The sequence below is a fragment of the Cherax quadricarinatus genome, chromosome 3, assembly GCF_038502225.1.
Source record: "Cherax quadricarinatus isolate ZL_2023a chromosome 3, ASM3850222v1, whole genome shotgun sequence".
Lineage (NCBI taxonomy): Eukaryota > Metazoa > Arthropoda > Malacostraca > Decapoda > Parastacidae > Cherax > Cherax quadricarinatus.
In genome coordinates, this window is record NC_091294.1 from 66,605,436 (window position 1) to 66,630,867 (window position 25,432).

The following is a 25,432-nucleotide window of genomic DNA, read 5'->3' on the forward strand; positions in this document are numbered from 1 at the left end:
TAATCTTTTTGTTATCCTCATAACCTTACTCTTTCCCGTATTCACCTTTAATTTTCATCTTTTGCACACCCTACCAAATTCATCCACCAATCTCTGCAACTTCTCTTCAGAATCTCCCAAGAGCACAGTGTCATCAGCAAAGAGCAGCTGTGACAACTCCCACTTTGTGTGTTATTCTTTATCTTTTAACTCCACACCTCTTGCCAAGACCCTCGCATTTACTTCTCTTACAACCCCATCTATAAATATATTAAACAACCACGGTGACATCACACATCCTTGTCTAAGGCCTACTTTTACTGGGAAAAATTTTCCCTCTTTCCTACATACTCTAACTTGAGCCTCACTATCCTCGTAAAAACTCTTCACTGCTTTCAGTAACCTACCTCCTACACCATACACTTGCAACATCTGCCACATTGCCCCCCTATCCACCTTGTCATACGCCTTTTCCATATCCATAAATGCCACAAAGACCTCTTTAGCCTTATCTAAATACTGTTCACTTATATGTTTCACTGTAAACACCTGGTCCACACACCCCCTACCTTTCCTAAAGCCTCCTTGTTCTTCTGCTATCCTATTCTCCGTCTTACTTTTAATTCTTTCAATAATAACTCTACCATACACTTTACCAGGTATACTCAGCAGACTTATCCCCCTATAATTTTTGCACTCTCTTTTATCCCCTTTGCCTTTATACAAAGGAACTATGCATGCTCTCTGCCAATCCATAGGTACCTTACCCTCTTCCATACATTTATTAAATAATTGCACCAACCACTCCAAAACTATATCCTCAATTGCTTTTAACATTTCTATCTTCATCCCATGAATCCTGGCTGACTTACCCCCTTTCATTCTACCTACTGCCTCACGAACTTTCCCCACACTCACAACTGGCTCTTCCTCACTCCTACAAGATGTTATTCCTCCCTGTCCTATACACGAAATCACAGCTTCCCTATCTTCATCAACATTTAACAATTCCTCAAAATATTCCCTCCATCTTCCCAATACCTCTAACTCTCCATTTAATAACTCTCCTCTCCTATTTTTAACTGACAAATCCATTTGTTCTCTAGGCGGGCTTTCTTAACTTGTTAATCTCACTCCAAAACTTTTTCTTATTTTCAACAAAATTTGTTGATAACATCTTACCCACTCACTCATTTGCTCTCTTTTTACATTGCTTCACCACTCTCGTAACCTCTCTCTTTTTCTCCATATACTCTTCCCTCCTTGCATCACTTCTACTTTGTAAAAACCTCTCATATGCTAACTTTTTCTCCCTTACTACTCTCTTTACATCATCATTCCACCAATCGCTCCTCTTCCCTCCCGCACCCACTTTCCTGTAACCACAAACTTCTGCTGAACACTCTAACACTACATTTTTAAACCTACCCCATACCTCTTCGACCCCATTGCCTATGCTCTCATTAGCCCATCTATCCTCCAATAGCTGTTTATATCTTACCCTAACTGCTTCCTCTTTTAGTTTATAAACCTTCACCTCTCTCTTCGCTGATGCTTCTATTCTCCTTGTATCCCATCTACCTTTTACTCTCAGTGTAGCTACAACTAGAAAGTGATCTGATATATCTGTGGCTCCTCTATAAACATGTACATCCTGAAGTCTACTCAACAGTCTTTTATCTACCAACACATAATCCAACAAACTACTGTCCTGTCGCCCTACATCGAATCTTGTATACTTATTTATCCTCTTTTTCTTAAAATATGTATTACCTATAACTAAACCCCTTTCTATACAAAGTTCAATCAAAGGGCTCCCATTATCATTTACACCTGGCACCCCAAACTTACCTACCACACCCTCTCTAAAAGTTTCTCCTACTTTAGCATTCAGGTCCCCTACCACAATTACTCTCTCACTTGGTTCAAAGGCTCCTATACATTCACTTAACATCTCCCAAAATCTCTCTCTCTCCTCTGCATTCCTCTCTTCTCCAGGTGCATACACGCTTATTATGACCCACTTCTCGCATCCAACCTTTACTTTAATCCACATAATTCTTGAGTTTACACATTCATATTCTCTTTTCCCCTTCCATAACTGATCATTCAACATTACTGCTACCCCTTCCTTTGCTCTAACTCTCTCAGATACTCCAGATTTAATCCCATTTATTTCCCCCCACTGAAACTCCCCTACCCCCTTCAGCTTTGTTTCGCTTAGGGCCAGGACATCCAACTTCTTTTCATTCATAACATCAGCAATCATCTGTTTCTTGTCATCCGCACTACATCCACGCACATTTAAGCATCCCAGTTTTATAAAGTTTTTCTTCTTCTCTTTTTTAGTAAATGTCTACAGGAGAAGGGGTTATTAGCCCATTGCTCCCGGCATTTTAGTCGCCTCATACGATACGCATGGCTTACGGAGGAAAGATTCTTTTCCACTTCCCCATGGACAATAGAAGAAATAAAGAAGAACAAGAGCTATTTAGAAAAAGGAGAAAAACCTAGATGTATGTATATATATATGCATGTGCGTGTCTGTATATATATATATATATATATATATATATATATATATATATATATATATATATATATATATATATATATATATATATATATATATGGAAGAAAATCAGAAAGCAGATGTAATATACACAGACTTTGCAAAAGCGTTTGATAAGTGCGATCATGGCGTAATAACGCACAAAACACGTGGAAAACGAATAACTGGGAAAGTGGAGAGATGGATCTTCAACTTCCTAACAATTCGAACACAGAGTAGTTGTCAACAGAGTTAAATCGGAGGCTGCTATAGTGAAGAGCTCTGTTCCACAAGGCACAGTACTCGCCCCCATCCTATTCCTCATCCTCATATCAGACATAGACAGAGATATACACCACAGCACTGTATCATCGTTTGCAGAGGATTCTAGGATCTGCACGAGACTGTCATCTATTGAGGACACGGTTAACCTCCAAGAAGATATAAACAAAGTTTTCCAGTGGGCAACGGTAAACAATATGATGTTCAATGAGGACAAATTCCAACTACTATGTTTTGGAAAACTGGAAGAGATAATAACTAGAACAGAGTATACTACAAACTCTGGCCATACAATAGAGCTGAAAAATAATGTAATGAGGATCTCACTTTCAAGGATCACAACAGTGCCACGATCACAAGTGCAAAGAAAATAATAGGATGTATAATGAGAACGTTCAAAACGAGATATGCCAAGCCAACGATGATCCTTTTCAAATCACTTGTTCTCTCTAGGCTGGAATACTGCTGTACATTAACATCTCCATACAAAGCAGGTGAAATCGCAGATCTAGAGAGTGTACAGAGATCCTTTACTGCACGTATAAGTTCTGTCAAGCACCTTAACTACTGGGAACGCTTGGAAGCACTTGACTTGTACTCGTTGGAATGCAGGAGAGAGAGATATATCATAATCTACACTTGGAAAATCTTGGAAGGAATGGTCCCGAATCTGCACACAGAAATCACTCCATACGAAAGTATAAGACTGGGCAGGCGATGCAAAATGCCCCCAATTAAAAGTAGGGGCTCCATTGGTACACTCAGAGAAAACACCATAAGAGTCCGGGGCCCAAGACTGTACAACAGCCTCCCACCAAACATAAAGGGTATTACCAATAAACCCCTGGCTGTCTTCAAGAGAGAGCTGGATAGATACCTAAAGTCAGTTCTGAATCAGCCGGGCTGTGGTTCATACGTTGGAATGCTTGTGGCTAGCAGTAACAGCCTGGTTGATCAGCCCCTGACCCACCGGGAGGCCTGGTCGTGGACCGGGCCGCGGGGGCGTTGATCCCCGGAATAACTTCCAGGTAGACTCCAGGTAGGTAACCCTCATGTTCTTCAGTGTCGTCAGGCTGTTTTCCCTTAATCTCTCGACGTGTACTCACCTAATTGTGGTTGCAGGGATCGACTCATAGCTCCTGGCTCCTGAGTGTGTCCTAGTTGTGGTTGTAGGGGTCAAGTCATAGCTCCTAGCCCCGCCTCTTCACTGGTCGCTACTGGATCACTGTGAGTGTTACCTGCATACCTGGAGGTTATTCTGGGGATCAACGCCCCCGCGGTCCGGTCCATGACCAGGCCTCCCGATGGATCAGGGCCTGATCAACTAGGCTGTTACTGCTGGCCGCACGCAGTCCAACGTACGAGCCACAGCCTGGCTGATCCGGCACTGACTTTAGGTATCTGTCCAGCTCTCTTGAAGTCAGCCAGGGGTTTGTTGGCAATTCCCCTAATGCTTGATGGGAGGCTGTTGAAGAGTCTTGGGCCCCGGACACTTATGGTGTTTTCCCTTAGTGTACCAATGGCGCCTCTACTTTTTATTGGGGGTATTTTGCATCGCCTGCCCAGTCTTTTACTTTCGTAGGGAGTGATTTCTGTGTGCAGATTTGGGACCATTTCTTCCAGGAATTTCCAAGTGTAGATTATGATATACCTCTCCCTCCTGCGTTCCAACGAGTACAAGTCAAGTGCTCCCAATCATCCCCAGTAGTTAAGGTGCTTGACAGAACTTATACGTCCAGTAAAGGATCTCTGTACACTGTCTAGATCTGCGATTTCACCTGCTTTGAATGGAGATGTTAATGTACAGCAGTATTCCAGCCTAGAGAGAACAAGTGATTTGAAAAGGATCATCATTGGCTTGGCATATCTCGTTTTGAACGTTCTCATTATCCATCGGAGTTAGGGTAATGTCGGAAATCTGGCATACATTTATGGAGTTTTGAGGCTCATTCATGAATAAAATGATTTGGGTCGTCGATCCTCAGGCCGATTAGTGGTTCACTAAACAGAGTCATACTGGGATTTCAATATTTCACCCCGCCTCTTCACTGGTCGCTACTGGGTCACTGTGTGTGTGTGTGTGTGTGTGTGTGTGTGTGTGTGTGTGTGTGTGTGTGTGTGTGTGTGTGTGTGTGTGTGTGTGTGTGTGTGTGTACTCACCTATTTGTACTCACCTATTTGTGGTTGCAGGGGTCGAGTCTTAGCTCCTGGCCCCGCCTCTTCACCGGTTGCTACTGGGCCCTCTCTCTCCCCACTCCATGAGCTTTATCAAACCTCGTCTTAAAACTGTGTATGGTTCCTGCCTCCACTACGTCATTTTCTAGGCTATTCCACTGCCTTACAACTCTATGACTGAAGAAATACTTCCTAATATCTCTCTGACTCATTTGTGTCTTCAACTTCCAATTGTGGCCTCTTGTTTCTGTGTCCCCTCCCTGGAACAACCTGTCTTTGTCCACCTTGTCTATTCCACGCAGTATTTTATATGTCGTTATCATGTCTCCCCTGACCCTCCTGTCCTCCAGTGTCGTCAGGCCGATTTCCGTTAATCTTTCTTCATAGAAGTGTGTGTGTGTGTGCTCACCTATTTGTGTTTGCAGGGGTCGAGTCACAGCTCCTGGCCCCGCCTCTTCGCTGATTGCTACTAGGTCCTCTCTCTCCCTGCCCCATGAGCTCTGTCATACCTCGCCTTAAAACTATGTATGGTTCCTGCCTCCACCACATCACTTTCTAGGCTATTCCATGGCCTGACTACTCTATGACTGAAGAAATACTTCCTAACATCCCTTTGATTCATCTGAGTCTTCAACTTCCAAATGTGACCTCTTGTGTCTGTGTCCCATCTCTGGAACATCCCGTCTTTGTCCACCTCGTCTATTCCGCGCAGTATTTTATATGTCGTTTGTGTGTGTGTGTGTGTGTGTGTGTGTGTGTGTGTGTGTGTGTGTGTGTTGTGTGAGTATGGTGTATGAGTATGCTGTGTGTGTGAGTGGTGTGTGTGGTGTGTGCATGTTGTGTGTATGGTGTACTCACATAGTTGTGGTTGCAGGGGTCGATTCACAGCTCTTGGCCCTGCCTCTTCACTGGCCGCTACTGCGTGTGTGTGGTGTGTGTATGGTGTGTGTGTGATATGTGTGTGGTGTGTGTGTGATGTATGTGTGTGCTGTGTGTGTAGAGTGTGTTTGTGGTGTGTATTGTGCGTGGGCGGTGTGTGTGTGTGCGGTGTGTATGTGTAGTGTATATGGTATGTGTATGGTGTGTGTGTGGCGTGTGTTTGGTGAGTGCGGTGTGTGTATAGTGTATGTGTGGTGTGTGTATGGTGTATGTGTGATTTATGGTGTGTGTGTGTGTGTGTGTGTGTGTGTGTGTGTGTGGTGTGTATGGTGTGTGTGGTGTGTTAATGGTGGGATTGAGAGAGTAGGTAAGCGGCGGGTGTGTGACCAACTTGAAGGAATGCTGGGTATAGAGGATTAGCAGATGAGTGATCCCAGTGTTGGGTCTCCCCTGGGCGGTGGTCCCAAGGAAGCATTGTATTGGGGTGGGATTCGGGAGGAAGGAGGAGGGTGATGGCTCGTATGAAGACCCAGAGAAGCAGTATGAGAAAAAAGGAAATGTTGGTGCACTCACCTATTTGAGATTACAGGGTTCGAAGCATAGCTCTTGGCCCCGACTCTTCGCTGGTCACTGCTAGGTCTACTCTATCCCTGCTACATCAGCTTTATGGTATATCGTCTTAAAACTATGTATGGATCCTACCCCCGCTACATCACTCTCAAGATTGCTCCACTTCCTTACAACTCTTTGACTGAAGAAATACTTCCTATTCTCCCTGTGACTCATCTGAGTCTTCAGCTTCCACTTGTGACCCACTTGTTGCTGTTCCCCAACTTTGAAATATCCTATCGCTATCCACCTTGTCAATTCTTCTCAGGATTTTGTATGTCGTTATCATGCCCCCCTATTTCTCCTGTCCTCCAGTGTCGTCAAGTCGATTTCCCTTAACTTCTCCTCGTATGACATACCCCTTAGCTCTGGGACTAGTCTTGTTGCAGACCTTTGCACTTTCTCCAGTTTCTTTACGTGCTTGGCCAGAGTGGGTTCAAAACTGATGCTGCGTACACCAATATGGGCCTAACGTACACGGTGTACAGAGTCTTGAACGATTCCTTACCAAGGTGTCAAAACGCTAGTCTTAGGTTTGCCAGGAGCCCATATGCTGTAGTAGTTATTTCGTAGATGTGCACTTCAGGAGACGTTCTCTGTATTATACTCATCCCAAGATTCTTTCTTTGGGTGAGGTTTGCAGGCTTTGGCCCCCTAACCTGTACTCTCTCTGAGGTCTTCTTTATCCTTCCTCAATCTTCATGACTTTCCCCTGGGAGGGGTTCTATCTATCTATATATTCTAGGTAAGACCCCAAGAAGGGGTGAGTGGGGAAGTGGGGATAGAGGAAGAATAGGTTGGTTAGAGGAAGGGTTTTTGTGAGAGGGAAAGAACCAGGGATTAACCCAGTAGCTGAGCTGATGGTGATTCAGGAGGTCGTGCGCAACTAGGGGACTGGAGGGGGGAAGGGGGGGTTGACAAAGCGTGAATCGCAGGTACAAGGGCAATATTAAAGGTCCATATCTGTGAGTTACAGGTTAGTGAGTCAAGATTTCAGCAAGGTTATTTGTATCTAGGAACTGGGTCAGGAGCTAGTAGAGAGTAGAAGAAGTCGTGTGTGTTTGCTGGTCTGCGTATTTTGTCGTCTAAGTATGATGAGGTCCAGTAGTCATGTCGGGTCTCTAGTCTGTCTATTTGTTTGTCGCTGTTGCGGCCCCCTACCAAACTAGCGGTTAAATGGTTAACCTGCCGGCCGGCAGTACCACTGGGTACGTCATCTGGAGGTTACCTGGAGGTTATTCTGGGGATCAACGCTCCCGCGGCCCGGTCCATGACCAGGCCTCCCGATGGATCAGGGCCTGATCAACTAGGCTGTTACTGCTGGCCACGCAGTCCAACGTACGAGCCACAGCCCGGCTGATCCGGCACTGACTTTAGGTATCTGTCCAGCTCTCTCTTGAAGGCAGCCAGGGGTTTATTGGCAATTCCCCTAATGCTTGATGGGAGGCTGTTGAACAGTTTTGGGCCCCGAACACTTATGGTGTTTTCTCTTAGTGTACCAATGGCGCCCCTACTTTTTTGGGGGGGCATTTTGCATCGCCTGCCCAGTCTTTTACTTTCGTAGGGAGTGATTTCTGTGTGCAGATTTGGGACCATTCCTTCCAAGATTTTCCAAGTGTAGATTATGATATATCTCTCCCTCCTGCGTTCCGACGAGTACAAGTCAAGTGCTTCCAAGCGTTCCCAGTAGTTAAGGTGCTTGACAGAACTTATACGTGCAGTAAAGGATCTCTGTACACTCTCTAGACCTGCGATTTCACCTGCTTTGAATGGAGATGTTAATGTACAGCAGTATTCCAGCCTAGAGAGAACAAGTGATTTGAAAAGGATCATCATGGGCTTGGCATCTCTCGTTTTGAAAGTTCTCATTATCCATCAAACCCAATGTGGGGGCTGCTGAGCCGGCCTTAACAGCAGTAAGTACCTGAACACCTCACGGTACACACCGCAGCAGTAATTATCAGAACACCTTTCAGTATAGATCTACTGGCAGTAGAGAGTATTCTCCTGCCCATCTTTTGGTATTCTACTGGCTTCTACTGATTTTAGATGAGCCGCTCACCGCAGCTCACTGAGTCTGATGGCTTCAGTTACTTGACGGCCGCACTCGGTGAGCTTGCAGCATGGTCTTCTGCTAGTAATTCATCGGACCACCTTGCGGTGTGTCAATTGGTCTTGAAGGCGGTAGATAGTACTCACCAGACCATCTTGCGGTGTACTTCTACCGGCCTTAGAGAGTATTTACAGGACTATCGGTGATGTCTGCAGACTCACCGCCTACGCTGGTCAACTGTGGGCTAAGTCAACTGATGCTGTTTTAGTGAGACATTACAAGAAGAAAAAGTTGGAGTGTTACACTGAACTGGGCCAGGACCGTAGTGTGACACTTAGGGAAGTATGATGGAGTGGAACACTGAGATATGCACAGGACCGTAGTGGAACACTGAGAAGAAAAGGGTGTCTTGTGACACTGAAGATGGCCTGGTTGTAGTGTACATTGAATAGTATCATGTGACTGGCCTCTCGAAAGACGCTACGTCGATAGTGAGTGTGTCGCAGAGACAAGGGTGTCAAGTGTCACAGTCGAGAATGGGTGTGAATGACGCAGAGAAAAGGGTGTCGTGTGACACGGAGAGCTGGAGTGTCTGGTGACACAGAAAAGGGTGTCAAGCGACACGGTTGTGAAGGAGCGTAATCACACGGCGGAAAGGGTGTCGAGTGACACGGTGGAGAAGGAGAGTCACAACTCGATTAAGTGTCGTGTGATACACGGAGTTGATCATAATTTATACAAATGTTATTTATAATTTATTATTTTAGCATAGATATATATATTATTATTTTAAGATGCTAATAATTTATTATTGTAACATGTATATATATTTTAAATACCTCTAGACCAAAGATTGTGTGTTTTATATAATATTAAAGATTAATTTATTTTAAGGTGTATTATGTATCCCGAACTTTTATATTACTAACACCTAATGTAAAAAAAACATTTGGTGTTTTCGTAATAGTCGCTAAGCAGTTTCCAGTCCACTTTTAGAGCGGAGATGTTCGCACGGGCATGGATGGACTCCCTTGTCATGAATTCATCCCAGCAGGTGTCAAACACCCAGCGTAAGGCTTTGTTCAGGATGCGTTGTAGTTTACGTTGGTTTGTCACAGCTGCTAGGGAGAGGGCTAGTGGGCAGTAAGTTATTAGTGGACGAATGAGGGCTTTGTACAGATGTAGTTTCGTTTGTGTGGAGGCTTGTCTTAGCTTGGATAGCCCCGATAGGGCCTTGGATGCAATGGCTTGCTTCTGGTTGATGTGTTTGTGTATTCGTATGTTGTAGTCTAGATGAACTCCTAAGACGTTGGTTGTCTGCGAGACAGGGATGTTTGTGTGGGTATCAGCTATCCTGAGTATTATTGGAGGAGGTGGTTTGCGTTTCCTGTAGCGGAAGTAGGTGATTTTGGATTTTGCAGGGTTAGTTTTAATTCTCCATTTTTGTTCCCAGTGTGTAATCTTGTCTACTTCGGCCTGTGTTCTGCGGGCTAGAGTGGTTATTTCTCTGTGGGTGGTGAGTTGGGTGATGTCATCTGCATATGCAAGTGTGATGGTGGAGTCAAAGGCAGGTGTTGGGATGTCGTTGGTGTAGAGGGTGGGTGAAAGGACTGAACCCTGAAGAACTCCAGCATGTAGTGGGAAGTACCGAGAGAAGCATCCATGGAACTTAATCCTCATAGTCCTATCATCTAGGAAGATAGAGTAGTTTGCTGATAGTCCGAGGGAGGTCGAAGCTGGAATATAGCTTAAACTTTAAGCCGTTGTGCCACACTGTGTCAAAGGCTTTCTCAACATCTTTGGCTACTAGGGCTGTTTTTTTTCCCCTGGTATTGATTTAAGTGGATGTAGTTTAGAATTAAGTTGAGTGCATCTTGAGTGGAACGGTTTGATCTAAAGCCAAATTGGCAATTATATAAGAGGGAGTTTGTTTCAAGATGTCTACGTAGTCGAGAGTTTATGATTTTTTCATAGATCCTTCCCAGTACTTCGAGCAGGCTGATGGGGCGGTAGTTTTTTTTTTGGGTCAGAGTGGTCTTTGTTGGGTTTTGGGATGAGGATAGCAGTGGCTGCTTTGAAGAGAGTGGGGAAGTAGCCGGATGCTAGTGATGCATTGAGGAGGTTGGTGAAGGGTGAGATGATAGAATCAGGGAGGTGTTTTAGGATTATGTGGCTGATGCTGTAGGCTCCTGGGGCTTTTGGAGGGAGGCGCTGAATGAGTTTTAATGTCATAGGCTGTGATGGGGGTGTCCAGTTCCTGAGTGGCAGTGAGTGAGTCAAGTTGTATGTACCTGCCAGGTGCCGTTAGGTGTACGTGTTCAGTGTTCCATTGGTCTATTTGTTGTGTATGTGGCAGTGTCTGGTAGTGGAGGGTGTGGGTGGAAAATATTCTCCCATATATTCTTGAAGATGTTTGTTGCTGTTTGTGGGTCGGTGATGTTTCTGTTGTCGTTGGTGATGTGTTCGAATTTGTTGTTGTTGTTGTTGTTGTTACCTGAGGTATGCGAGGTCCTGTCTTACCTGGTTGATTCTGTGTGTTGAGGCGGAAGCGGTTGTGGTAGCATATGAGGAGTCTTTTGGTTCTGATTGAGGGAGTAAATGAGTATCTTATTGTGTGTGTTTTTGTGGGTACTGCAGTGTTAATTGCACATTTTATCGTCTCAAGGATGGTGTCAAGTTGTGTGTCAATATCTGTGGTTGGTTTGGTGTTGTAGTCGTAGTTCAGATTGGTGTTGTTGATGGTGTTTTGGAAGGACTCCCAGTCGGCCTTCTTGTATGCTGGTGTTGGTGGTGTAGGAATTCAAATTGGGTTTGTCGAGATACCTATAGTACCTGGAGTTTACCTGGAGAGAGTTCCGGGGGTCAACGCCCCAGCGGCCAGGTCTGTGACCATGCCTCCTGGTGGATCAGAGCCTGATCAACCAGGCTGTTGCTGCTGGCTGCACGCAAACCAACGTACGAGCCACAGCCCGGCTGATCAGGAACTGACTTTAGGTGCTTGTCCAGTGCCAGCTTGAAGACTGCCAGGGGTCTGTTGGTAATCCCCCTTATGTGTGCTGGGAGGCAGTTGAACAGTCTCGGGCCCCTGACACTTATTGTATGGTCTATATGTAGGATGATGGGAATGTGGTCAGATCCAGTGATGGGGCCAGGAGCTATGTAGTGTTGGAGGAGAGTGCTGGTTCTGCTTGCGAGTATTATGTCAGGTTTCCCTTGTTCTCGGTGCCCATAGAAGGTGTTGAAGTGTGGACCTAGATGCCGTAGATGTTTGTGGTTTGAGAAGTTATGTCGTTGTGTGCCTATTTGGTTGGTGGTGTTGTGGTTGAAAGCTGGGTGTTTCGCATTCATGTCTGCCAGCAGGTAGGAGGGAATGTTGGTGTGGTTGAAGACGAGAGATAAGTCGTGTGCACTGAGGGCTGTGTTGGGCCTAGCGTAAGTGGTGAAGAATATGAGGGGTCCTAGTTGAGTGTGTAGTCTGACAGCTAGGGAGTGTGTGAAATGGAGTGGTAGGAATTCATGTCTTATGGAGTTAACCAGGATGGCAACTCCATCGTGTGGGGATTGTTTGGTGGTATAGCCAAAGTGTCGGATGCGTTGGTGTGCCTGAAGGCATGTGCTATTTAGTAGAACTACATCAGGTCTTTCTGCTTCGATGAGCTCAGCTATCATGTGTCTAATGGAGTAGTAATGTCTCACATTGAGTTGGATTACCTTGAAGATGCCTGTGAAGGTTCGGTAGCAGGGGAGTTACTTTCTTCTGGTGAAGGGCCAGGCCCAGCTTTGGTGCGGATATTAAAGGAATCAGGTCGCATGACCATGAAGGTGATGTTCCCAGAGGTGTGAGGGTATGTATGGTCGCGGAGGCGCTTCCTGGAGGGGGAGGGGGGAAACCCGTCTGCTCTGTGTGTTCTGTGTTCTTTCATGTTCCCTGGATTGTCGTTCAAAAGTGGGTGCGGGTTGGGGTTTGGTTGATTTCCTCCTGTGGACTGAAGTGGATCTTGTCATGTGTGTTTGGTTGGAACTAGCTGACTTGGGCGTAGGAGTGGAGGAGGATCGAGGGGTGGTAGGGATGGAAGGGGGTGCGGGGGAATTGGGGAGGTTGGGGGTGGCAGTGGGAGTTGGGGGCGGGGAGTCTCGGGGGGTGGCATGGAAGGTTGGCTCAAGCTGTTGATGGTGGGGCAGTCTTGGGCTGGTGGGGGAGGGGGTGGAGGGGGGAAGGGGGACTGAGGGGGGAGGGAGAGCGACTGGGGGGGCTGGGGAGAGGAGGGATGACAAGTTGGGGTAGGTTGTTTGCTGCGAGTATAGCATTGAGGGCAAGTGGGAAGTCTAGCTGGTATATCTGGTTTATTGCTGGTGTACAGCTGATCCTCCATTTTTGTTCCCAGATGGCTATCCTGTCGACCTCATTTTGTGTTTTGTGTGTGAGTGTATCTATATCGGCATGGGAAGTCAGTTGCTGGATCTAGCTTGCAGCCTGTCTAGATCCATTTCTAGTCTTACCTTATCCTCATCCGATTGAATTCTCCGCATTGGTTTCACATTGTCTGCAAACAGAGAGCCCAGAACACTCCCTTTGGGCGCCATTATGTGGTTAGATCAAGTTGATGAGATATGCCCTTCACGGAGACATACTTATGTTGATCAGGCCCTGATCCATCGGGAGGCCTGGTCGTGGACCGGGCCGCGAGGGCGTTGATCCCCGGAATAACCTCCAGGTAACCTCCAGGTATGTCTGCTGCTAAGATAGCTGTATCGAAAGATTTTCTAAGCTCAATAAAGAGGCCCGGTGGATATCATTATTTTCAAGAACATAAATTAAGTCTAGTATTTTTAAAATTGCATCGTTTGTGATTTTTCTTGGCCTGAAACCAAACTGGCAGTATATTGTGAGCGCTAAAAAATTGTATACTCTCTCTGGAATTAATGGTCCAAGTCGGACCGAAACGTCGTCGTAAGCTTCTCTCTTTTATGTGCGGGTTATTTGTGTATTCCATGGTTTTAGATGTCAACGACAAGTTAGATATTGGCCTATGCTTATTTACGTCAGACGGGTCTCCTCTTTACGTACTGGAATAACTCTTATCTTAAGAATTCTTGGAAAACTGTTGGTTTCTAAATAAATGTCGTACAATGTTACAATGGCGGGTGACAGCACATACCTGGTGTATACCTGGAGGGTATTCCGGGGGCCATGACCAGGCCTCGCTGAGAATCAAAGCCTGATCAACCAGGCTGGTACCGCTGGCAGCACGCAAACCGACTTACGAACCGCAGCCCAGCTGGTCAGGTAAGGCTGTGGTTCGTACATAAGAACATAAGAACATAAGAACGAAGGAACACTGCAGAAGGCCTACTGGCCCATGCGAGGCAGGTCCAAGTCTCCTACCGGCTTAAGCCAATGCACCCAACCTAGTCAGGTCAGGTCACATTGACTTAAGGGAGGAACACGGCAACCGACCTGGTGGTCACGCACCAGGTCGGTTGCCGTGTTCCTCCCTTAAGTCAATGTGACCTGACCTGACTAGGTTGGGTGCATTGGCTTAAGCCGGTAGGAGACTTGGTGGTCACGACAATCCATTGACACACTCTCAGTTCACGGAGTTCACTACCTTTTCAGAAGATAGGCACATGGCTTCTGCCGAAAAGAAGAGGTCACGATGCTCCATGAACACGACGGAGGACTCAGATTTGGAAATGTGGGGCGAAATTCTAGCGAAGAAGTTGCGAGAGGAAGAGGAAGAACCTGTTCACATTGTAGCAGATCTGACAGTCCCAACCATGGAGCCAGCGACAATAGAAACAGGTGCGGAAATAAACACCGCACCCCACGAAAACCAAGAGGGATGGAACACTGTGGACAAGAAGAAGAAGCACCGTCCGTCCAAGGAGCAGGCAAACCAGCTCAACCGACCTGGCAAATTCAAGGTGAAGTCTTATGGGGACCACCGAACCCACTATGGGGTTGTTTCATACCTGGAATCAAGACACAACCTGAAGTTCAAGATATGGTTCAACTTGAGGGGAGAACCAATATTGACTCCTCTCAACAAGGAAATGTATACCACCTTGAAGAGAGTCATGGAGACAGATCGCTCATTCACCCTGGAGGAACTGGACTCTCGGCAGAAGATCACCAAGGGTGTAGTGATGCGATACCCGCTGATGATGCCCATCGAGGCAGTAGCAGCTCATCCCAGTGTGGTGTCAGCTCAACGTCTCAAGGCAAAGATGGCAGGCAACGCACCGACCCGACAGGTTCTCATTCAGCATGTAGGACCACTGCCATCCCAGCTGGACCTCGGTTCTTGGGGCAGGTACGATGTCAGGACCTTCACAGCAGAACCAGTTCGCTGTTTCAAGTGTCAGCGTTATGGACACCTGGGTGCACTATGTCCGAACAGAGTAATCTGCGGTGTCTGCAGCCAGCACCACCCTACCGAGGAATGCATCACCAAGCTGAAAAATGCATCGCCACCCACTCCACAATGCCCGAACTGCAGGCAGAAACACCATGCCTGGAATCCTCGATGCCCCGAGAGGCTCGCCAGAATTCAAGAAGTCTGGAAGACGCCAAAAACTCGGCAACAGGCTACGACGGATCATCAAACGATGGGTGCAGAGAACCCTGCCATACCGCAGATCTCTCAGCAGCTAAACCAAGTCAATGCCCAGGAATTCCCAACCCTAGAAGCCTCAACCAGGCGTCAAGGTCAAGAACCTCCTGCACCCCTACCTCAACGAAGAAACAGAAACAAGAGGAACAGGAGGCGTCAACAGGGTGCATCGGGTCAATGCGATCAGCAGGCTGCACTAAACGAGCCCCCACCGGCCATAGCACGACAACGCAGGCACTCCTTACCCGGCACAGGCGCTTTGCAGACTCAACTGGCACCTCACCAGCAGATCCCGGCTACTCAACCTGGTATACAGCAACAGACCACGGTGCATACAATAAAGAAATCCAACCCTCAGCAGTCCCAACAGACCACAGCAGCCCAGATAATATCCACTGTTTCGAACCCATCTCCAAAGCAGGCCCTCACCAGGGAGGATCTCGTAGCACTCATCAAGGTGTTCACGGATCTTATTTGCAACACAATCAACTCCACGGAACAACAGAGCGCATTCCGGCAGATGGTCAGTACTCTCCTGAGAGTGTGCTTTCTGACCGAAGAGGAGACAGTGGATGCCATGAATTTGCAGGTTCTCAGAGCGGGCAGGACTCAGTCTCCAGCTCAGGAAACAACAGCGATGGAATAACCTCTGGGCCAAATCACACCCTCAAGGTCCTACAATGGAACATTCAGGGCCTGAGGGGCAAACAGCACCTCTTGCTGGAGGCAGTAATTCGGGATCGGGTTGACATCGTCTTGCTACAAGAAACTCTGACTGTCCCGACTATGTGCCCAAGACTACCCAGTTTTGCTGGGTATTTTCGGCACATGGACCCGGGCATTCACTGCAGAGGCACAGCTGTATTTGTATCCAATACAATACCTCACGAGGTTATAGCCAACCCTGTGGACTGTGGGGAGGATGTCGAGGTACAGGCCATCCTTGTGCACATACCTGGGGCGCCCATTACCATCTATAACATCTACAAGAACCCAAGACACACCCTCGACATTGCAGAGCTCCTCGCACTAGCACGCACTGAGTGTATTATTGTGGGTGGAGATTTCAACGCACATCACCCTATTCTGCACTCTCACTCAGCAACCAATGCTGCTGGCAGACATATAGCAATGCTCCTACACGATATTCCAGAGGTAAAGTTGCTAAACAATGGAGACCCCACACACCTGTTGGGTGGCTGCCTCGACCTTACCTTCGGGTCAAGACAACTCGCAGCAGGAGCCACGTGGGAAACTCATCCTCACCTTGTCAGTGACCACTTTGCAGTGATCACCACCTTCAACATCAACAGGCCTCCCACAGTTGTGCTGCCTCCTAGATGGGACGTAAAGAGGGCCAACTGGAAGGTGTTCCAGGATTATCTTCATAACTGGTGGTCCACATACTCTCTATCTGAAGACTGTGATACGGCTGAACAGGAGCTAATCACTGTTCTCATCCAGGCAGCAGAGTGTGCAATTCCAAAGAAGTCCGCAGGACGCACTCACAAAAGAGACTGGTGGTTCTACAACGACGAGGTGCGGGAGCAGAACCACCGCATCAACTCTTTTAGGAAGCTATACAGGCGTAACCCTACGGCAGAGAACAGGAATACTCTGAGAGCCATTGTGCAGCATGCCCGCAGAATATCTCTCAGAGTAAAAACTGAGAAATGGCTGGAGTGGTGCTCAACATTCGGGCATCACACCACCTTATCTGAGATATGGGGCAAGCTCAACATAGCAACTGGCAAGAGCAAGCCGAGGCCACCAGCACACCCGAACCCATCCCAGGAAGCAGAGAAACTAGTGGAGCTTTTCACTTCCAGGGGAGCCTCCACTCAGCTCCCACAGGACATCCGGAATATACAGACGGATCTTCTGCCACAGCGCCAGCTAACGATACAAGCTGCATGTGAGTCGGAAGATGTGACTGATGTAGACCTCACGGACTTGGAACTCCGACGTGCCATTAAGAACACAGGTGACACTGCCCCGGGCATCGATGGTGTGACGTACTCCATGATTGCACGGGCTGGGCAGAGTGGATGGGAGGCCATACTAGACGTCATTAACAAGTCGTGGAGGGCCAGGACACTCCCAGCAGCTTGGAAGAAAGCTACAATCGTACCAATTCCAAAGCCCAAGGACCCAGGCAGTATGAGACCCATATCGCTGACCAGCTGCTTAGCCAAGACTGCTGAGAGGATGGTGTTAAACCGCCTCCTATGGAAACTTGGACCCTCTCATCATCACATATTTGGCTTCACCAAAGGAGTGGGAACAGCAGAGTGCATAACCACTCTACTAAGCCAGATTGCTGATAGCAACAAAAAACCTAGTATCGTCGTCTACCTCGACCTTGAGAAGGCATTTGAGCTGGCCAGCCCCACAGCAATTCTGGCAATACTAGCTCGGAAGGGAATCAAAGGACGCCTCCTGGCCTGGATAGAGTCCTACCTTAGGGGCAGGCAGGCCTGTGTCAGCTTTCAGGGACACTACTCTTCCTTTAAAACCCTGGAAAACGGTACGCCACAAGGAGGTGTGCTCAGTCCTACCCTGTTTAACATCCTTATGCAGGAACTTGTGAGCCTTCCCTTTCATAGTGGTACACAGCTCCTCAGCTATGCTGATGATCTTGCACTAGTAGTGAATGGGAAAGGCAATTTAGAACGACAGGCTCAGAGAGCTTTGGACCTAATTACGCAGTCTTGCAAGGAACTAGGCCTCAAGATCTCGGCCGAGAAATCTCTTGCAATGATGTTCAAGGGACCAGATCCTATGAATAGATTACGTATTCAGGATATAGAACTTGAGTGGACAGGCTCCTACCTGTACTTGGGAATCTACATTGATAAAAAGCTGACCTTTCAGAAACAGGCCGAGTATGTCAGGTCACGTGCTCTACTCAGACTCAACGCCATGAGAGCCATGACGAGGCACCGTGCAGGGGCAAGCAAAGATGTACTTCGCTTGTACTATATACAAGCTATACGCTCGCTCATTGACTACAGTGCACCGGCTTTAGCTCATCTCTTCCCGCAGAGCAGGCAAAGGGTGGAGGTCGTACAAAACCAGGCGATAAGAACTATGCTTGGTGCCCCCATCTGGACCAACACAGTATGTCTCAGATCTGAGGCCCGGCTTCCTTCCTTGGCTGACAGAGTAAGATACATAAACGCCTGCAAAGTGGCCACGATTCTGCACCGGCAGCAAGGTACCCCACTAAGGAGACGGATATTAACAACCATGTCACAAGATCCCACACTCTTCACGGACTACTCCTGGATTCGTTCGTTTTGTGCTGCTGGGCGGAAGCTGCTGCCTGTACAGCTGCTCTGTGAGAAGAGTTGTGACCTTCCTGTTGCTGGGTACCATCCACCACCTCCCTGGCGCCCAGATCCAGCCGATGTTTTCATCATGCAGCTGCCCATCTCTAAGTGTCTCTGCAGTCGAGACACCCTCAGCAATCATGCTGAGACAAGCATGGCACTGGCAGAGGGAGGCACATGTGCAGTGTATTTCACAGATGGTTCTGTCGACCCTGATAGGAAGAGAGCAGCAGCTGGACTGTACCACAATGGTCACACACAAGGCTGGCGACTCCCTGACCACTGCACGATCCTTCAAGCTGAGCTGGTGGCGATTCAGCAGGCATTGTCACATGCCCTACGACATCGACTCCGACCTGTCATACATGTTGATTCCACCTCTGCAATCAATGCCCTCTCCCATCCTCAACCACAGGATAATGTTCACCTCATCACATCGATCCTGAGCATAATGACAGCCTTAGAAGTTCAGGGTAATAGATCGACATTGAACTGGATCCCCAGCCATGCTGGCATCCGGGGAAATGAGGCGGCAGATGATGCAGCCAAGGCAGCAACAGACTATCCACATGTTGGGATTACTGTCCCAATCAGCCTACGACAGACCAAACTGGTGGCTGCCAGAGCCACGAAACTTATGGGGAAGGTCTTAGGTGATACCCCATCTCAACAGTGGTACCGAGCAGCGACTCAGGGAGAACCCCCTCCATATGATAGAAGCTGGTCCAGAGCGCAGTGTACCGCCATCCATCGGCTTCGTTTGGGCTTTCCCACAGCCAAGATGATGGTAGACAAGGCTGAGGAGGAGATGTGCCAGTACTGTCAGCACGTTGTCCAGCGGCCCCTAACACACTATCTTCTAGAGTGCGAAGCTACTGAGACACTCCGCAGGCAACTAGGGGTGATATTCCCTCCCGAAGAGGACCCAGAGATGACTGCGGCCATGCTAGTGTACCATGGGGTCAACGAACCAAACAAGCTGTTACCTGTAATAATGACATATCCTCCTCCTCGCTAGTGTCCATAGTTACATATGGTGTCGCTTATGAGATGCACCAGTTGAACTGACCAGAGGGGCGCTTGAGCGGCATGCGTCGCATCATTGTGGAAACCTTTCTCCATCGGGAGCCAGAGACGGGTCATCGCAAGATTGGGACCCGTGCCAGGACTATGGTCTTGGCGAACATTATACATACAACCGACCTGGTAGCACAAGCTATCAGGTCTAACTCACACCCACCCACATCCACTCATGTATTTATCCAACCTATTTTTAAAGCTACACAACGTTCTGGCCTCTATAACGGTACTTGGGAGTTTGTTCCACTCATCCACAACTCTATTACCAAACCAGTACTTTCCTATATCCTTCCTGAATCTGAATTTTTCCAACTTAAAACCATTGCTGCGAGTCCTGTCTAGGCTAGATATTTTCAGCACACTATTTACATCCCCTTTATTTATTCCTGTCTTCCATTTATACACCTCAATCATATCCCCTCTAATTCTACGTCTTTCTAGAGAGTGCAGATTCAGGGCCCTTAGTCTATCCTCATAGGGAAGGTTTCTGATACATGGGATCAACTTTGTCATCCTCCTTTGTACATTTTCCAGAGAATTTATATCCATTCTGTAATAAGGTGACCAAAACTGTGCAGCATAATCTAAATGAGGCCTAACCAAGGATGTATAGAGTTGAAGAACAACCTGAGGACTCCTATTATTTATGCTTCTTGATATGAAGCCAAGGATTCTATTAGCTTTATTGCGAACACTTATGCACTGTTGTCTTGGTTTCAGATTACTGCTAACCAGAACTCCTAAATCTTTTTCGCAATCCGTAATATTAAGATCTACATTATTTAGTTTATATGTGGCATGGTTATTGTCCTGTCCAACATTTAGAACTTTGCATTTGTCTATATTAAACTGCATCTGCCACTTCTCCGACCACTGCATCAGTCTATTCAAATCTTCCTGGAGTGCTCGAATGTCCTCGTCAGAATGAATTCGACGGCCTATTTTGGTGTCATCGGCAAACTTGCCGATGTCGCTCTTTATGCCCTCATCTATGTCGTTTATGTAGATTGTGAACAGCAGGGGGCCCAACACTGACCCCTGTGGAACACCGCTCGTGACACTTCCCCACTCTGATTTCTCCCCATTTATGCAAACTCTCTGCTGCCTATTTGTCAACCATGCCTCTATCCAGGAAAAAATTTCTCCTCCTATTCCATGTGCTTTAATTTTCCTCAATAGTCTCTGATGTGGGACCCTGTCAAAAGCCTTACTGAAGTCCATATACACAATATCATATTCATTACCATGATCTACCTCCTCAAATACCTTAGTGAAAAAAGTTAATAAATTCGTAAGGCAGGAACGCCCCTTTTGGAAATTAGCGGTGGTATGTTAACTTATTTTCCGGCCTTGTTTTTCAATGACTTTATTATCAAAGAGATTTTGGTGGGAATAACTACAAATCTGGAAACCTTCCAGCAAGGTAGATTCTCACAAGGGAATTGAATTTTGCTAACTACATTTGATTCTAAATTAGAAAAATTATTTAATGCACTAGCTATTTCAGCAGACTGGATGTAATAAAGTTGGTAGAATTTCTGACAATATGTAAAGTAAAAGGACACAAGTGCAACTAATGTGACATTTATTGTGGCAATGTTTCGCTCTCCAGGAGCTTTATCAAGCCATTACAAACAATACATGGACACAGAGGGTATATAAAGGCTCTGAGTGAGGTGCAATACTAGTGAGGTAACATTTCGATGTTCACTAGTGGTGGTAGTAGTAGTAGCAGTAGTAGTAGTAGTAGTAACAAAAATAATACAATAAGGAAGAGCAAATAATTCGTACATGAGTAAAAGGATATAAAAGCTATTACTTGGGTAACATAAAAATAGGTTGGACAAATATAAACTGGAAAGAGGCTCTTCCTTATTGTATTATTTTTGTTACTACTACTACTACTACCACCAGTAGTGAACATCGAAATGTTACCTCACTAGTATTGCACCTCACTCAGAGCCTTTATATACCCTCTGTGTCCATGTATTGTTTGTAATGGCTTGATAAAGCTCCTGGAGAGCGAAACGTTGCCACAATAAATGTCACATTAGTTGCACTTGTGTCCTTTTACTTTACAGACTGGATGTAAGGTTCATTGGGCTTAGGATAATATCTCTGGTTTTGATATCTTTATGTAATTAAATATTCAAGCATAATACAGTTCATTAGACTTCTTATTAGTTTCGTTAATACTGGCGTATAGTTTTTGTCTTTTTTTTTTTAGCTATTCATCCCAATCTGTACTGCTTTTCATAGTTACATTTTTTTTAATGGACCTATGATCTATTTAGTAGTAATAGGGCAATGCTTGTTGTAAAGGCTATGTTTTGTTTTTCTTTGCAGAAAAATTCTAACTCGTTTGTCAGGATTCCTATCGTCAGTAAACTTTGTGTCAGTGTCACTTATTGCTGTAAAAAAGTAAGTTAGTGATGTTCCATCATAGAGATGAAATAAGATCATACTAGTTTTCATTGGCACCTTACATATATTGGTTATGAGGAAGGACGGGTAGTGATCACTAGTATTGTTTATGATTATCACTGCCTCTTCAGATTCCCTTGAAATCTTCAGTGTTCTCGATACAGGGGATCTACGTGACCTGTTAATTAATTAATCAGCTCGTCAATTAAATCCTCTCTTTAACTGCTACTTATCACATACCTAACTTAACCGTGGACACTTTTTTATGAGAGGGACTGTGCTTACCAATATTCGACTGGTTGAAATTTCTAGGTGTGGTCTTTAGAAGATTCGGCTTCCACTGCTGCGACTTAGTTTAAACTGGCACAAAATGCCTGCGTATTACGAAATTGTGCAAATCTTGACACTCAGGGACATTTACTGGCTTACTTGGAGAGATTAGGGAAGCTGGATTGAGAAATTGCTCGTCTCACTGCCTTCCTAGGGATTTCTAGAAACGCCCGACCAAGTGAGTCACTGATCTACACTACAATAAAGTATAATACTTAAGATGACGTAGCATAACAACCCGGTGCCCCGGGATGCACAACCTGGCTTGTTGCACCTCTGTTACCAAGTTGTTGACAACGTCGGTACTTAAGCTAGTGACACCTACATTTCTGGCATAAGTAAACTACAGTTTTAGAATAGTTTCTAGCTTACTAACGGCTGACAATTAATTAGCCTCACAAATAAGGTCTAGGCTAGAGGTGTGGCGACACTTCAGCAGGTCTCTAGAAAGAATGAAGACACAATACCGTGACTGGAACAATGAATGTAAACCTCTGAAGATTGAGATATTTTTGCAACATATGGGAATCTTTACTGAACAAACGTTTCGCCACACAGTGGCTTCATCAGTCCATACAAAGGAGAATGGTGAAAAACAAGAGGAGTTTGAGGTAATCAGTCCCTCAGCCTTGAGTCGAAGTAATCGGTCCATCAATCTCGAAAAGACTAAGAACATAATAACATATGTAGCACAAGCTAGTCAGGTCCAACTCACACCCACCTGCACCCACTCATGTATTTATCTAACCTAATTTTAAAACTACACAACGGTTTATCCTCTATAACTCTACTGGAGAGTTTGTTCCACTCATCCACGACTCTATTACCAAACCAGAGCTTTCCTGTATCCTTCTTGAATCTGAATTTTTCCAGTTTGAAAAATTCGCATATGTGCAAAGTGGTTTATATACTGTACACAGGTGAGGTGAAGCAGTCGTGGGAGGTATCACAGTTGACAAATCTAAATATGGAAAAAGGTCTTCGTGCGAAGGTTGGACAAGTGTTGAGGAATTCTTTGTATCAATGTCCCATGATTTTGCAGTGTCTGACATTTGTGATAAATGGTTTAAAACCGTCAATGTAGATGAATGGTTCAGAGAACCGACAAGTTGAAGATTTGACACATGTGCAATATTTGGGTATCTTTATGAGGAAACGTTTAGCCACATAGTGGCTTCATCAGTCCATACAAAGGAGAATGGTGAAGAACAAGAGAAGTTTGAGGTAATCAGTCCCTCAGCCTGGAGTCGATGTGCTTACCTGGAGGTTACCTGGAGGTTATTCCGGGGATCAACGCCCCCGCGGCCCGGTCCATGACCAGGCCTCCCGATGGATCAGGGCCTGATCAACTAGGCTGTTACTGCTGGCCGCACGCAGTCCAACGTACGAGCCACAGCCCGGCTGATCCGGCACTGACTTAAGGTATCTGTCCAGCTCTCTCTTGAAGGCAGCCAGGGGTTTATTGGCAATTCCCCTAATGCTTGATGGGAGGCTGTTGAACAGTTTTGGGCCCCGGACACTTATGGTGTTTTCTCTTAGTGTACCAATGCGCCCCTACTTTTTATTGGGGGCATTTTTCATCGCCTGCCCAGTCTTTTACTTTCGTAGGGAGTGATTTCTGTGTGCAGATTTGGGACCATTCCTTCCAAGATTTTCCAAGTGTAGATTATGATATATCTCTCCCTCCTGCGTTCCAACGAGTACAAGTCAAGTGCTTCCAAGCGTTCCCAGTAGTTAAGGTGCTTGACAGAACTTATACGTGCAGTAAAGGATCTCTGTACACTCTCTAGATCTGCGATTTCACCTGCTTTGAATGGAGATGTTAATGTACAGCAGTATTCCAGCCTAGAGAGAACAAGTGATTTGAAAAGGATCATCATGGGCTTGGCATCTCTCGTTTTGAAAGTTCTCATTATCCATCCTATCATTTTCTTTGCACGTGCGATCGTGGCACTGTTGTGATCCTTGAAAGTGAGATCCTCAGACATTACTACTCCCAGGTCCCTTACATTATTTTTCCGCTCTATTGTATGGCCGGAGTCAGTAGTATACTCTGTTCTAGTTATTATCTCCTCCAGTTTTCCATAATGGAGTAGTTGGAATTTGTCCTCATTGAACATCATATTGTTTACCGTTGCCCACTGGAAAACTTTGTTTATATCTTCTTGGAGGTTAACCGCGTCCTCAGCAGATGACAGCCTTATGCAGATCCTAGTATCATCCGCAAAGGATGATACGGTGCTGTGGTGCATATCTCTGTTTATGTCTGATATGAGGATAAGGAATAAGATGGGGGCGAGTACTGTGCCTTGTGGAACAGAGCTCTTCACTATGGCAGCCTCCGATTTAACTCTGTTGACCACTACTCTTTGTGTTCGATTTGTTAGGAAGTTGAAGATCCATCTCCCCACTTTCCCAGTTATTCCTTTAGCACGTATTTTATGGGCTATTACGCCATGATCGCATTTGTCAAATACTTTTGCAAAGTCTGTGTATATTACATCTGCATTCTGATTTTCTTCCAGTGCATCCAAGGCCATGTCATAGTGATCCAGTAGTTGTGAGAGGCAGGAGCGACCTGCCCTGAACCCATGTTGCCCTGGATTGTGCAGATTTTGGGAATCCAGGTGATTTGCAATCCTGCTTCTTAGCACTCTTTCAAAGATTTTTATGATGTGGGACGTCAGAGCTATTGGTCTATAGTTCTTAGCTAATGCTTTGCTGCCACCTTTATGGAGTGGGGCTATATCCGTTGTTTTAAGTGACTGTGGAATTTCACCCATGTCCAAGCTCCTCCTCCATAGTGTACTTAGGGCACGCGAGAGGGGTTTCTTGCAGTTCTTAATGAAAACAGAGTTCTACGAGTCTGGGCCCGGGGCTGAGTGCATAGGCATGTTGTCAATGGCTTTTTCGAAATCTATCGGAGTTAGGGTAATGTCGGAAATCTGGCATACATTTATGGAGTTTTGAGGCTCATTCATGAAGAAATCATTTGGGTTGTCAATCCTCAGACCGATTAGTGGTTCACTAAACACAGAGTCGTACTGGGATTTCAATATTTCACTCATTTCCTTGTTGTCATCTGTGTAAGTCCCATCCTGTCTGAGTAAGGGCCCGATACTAG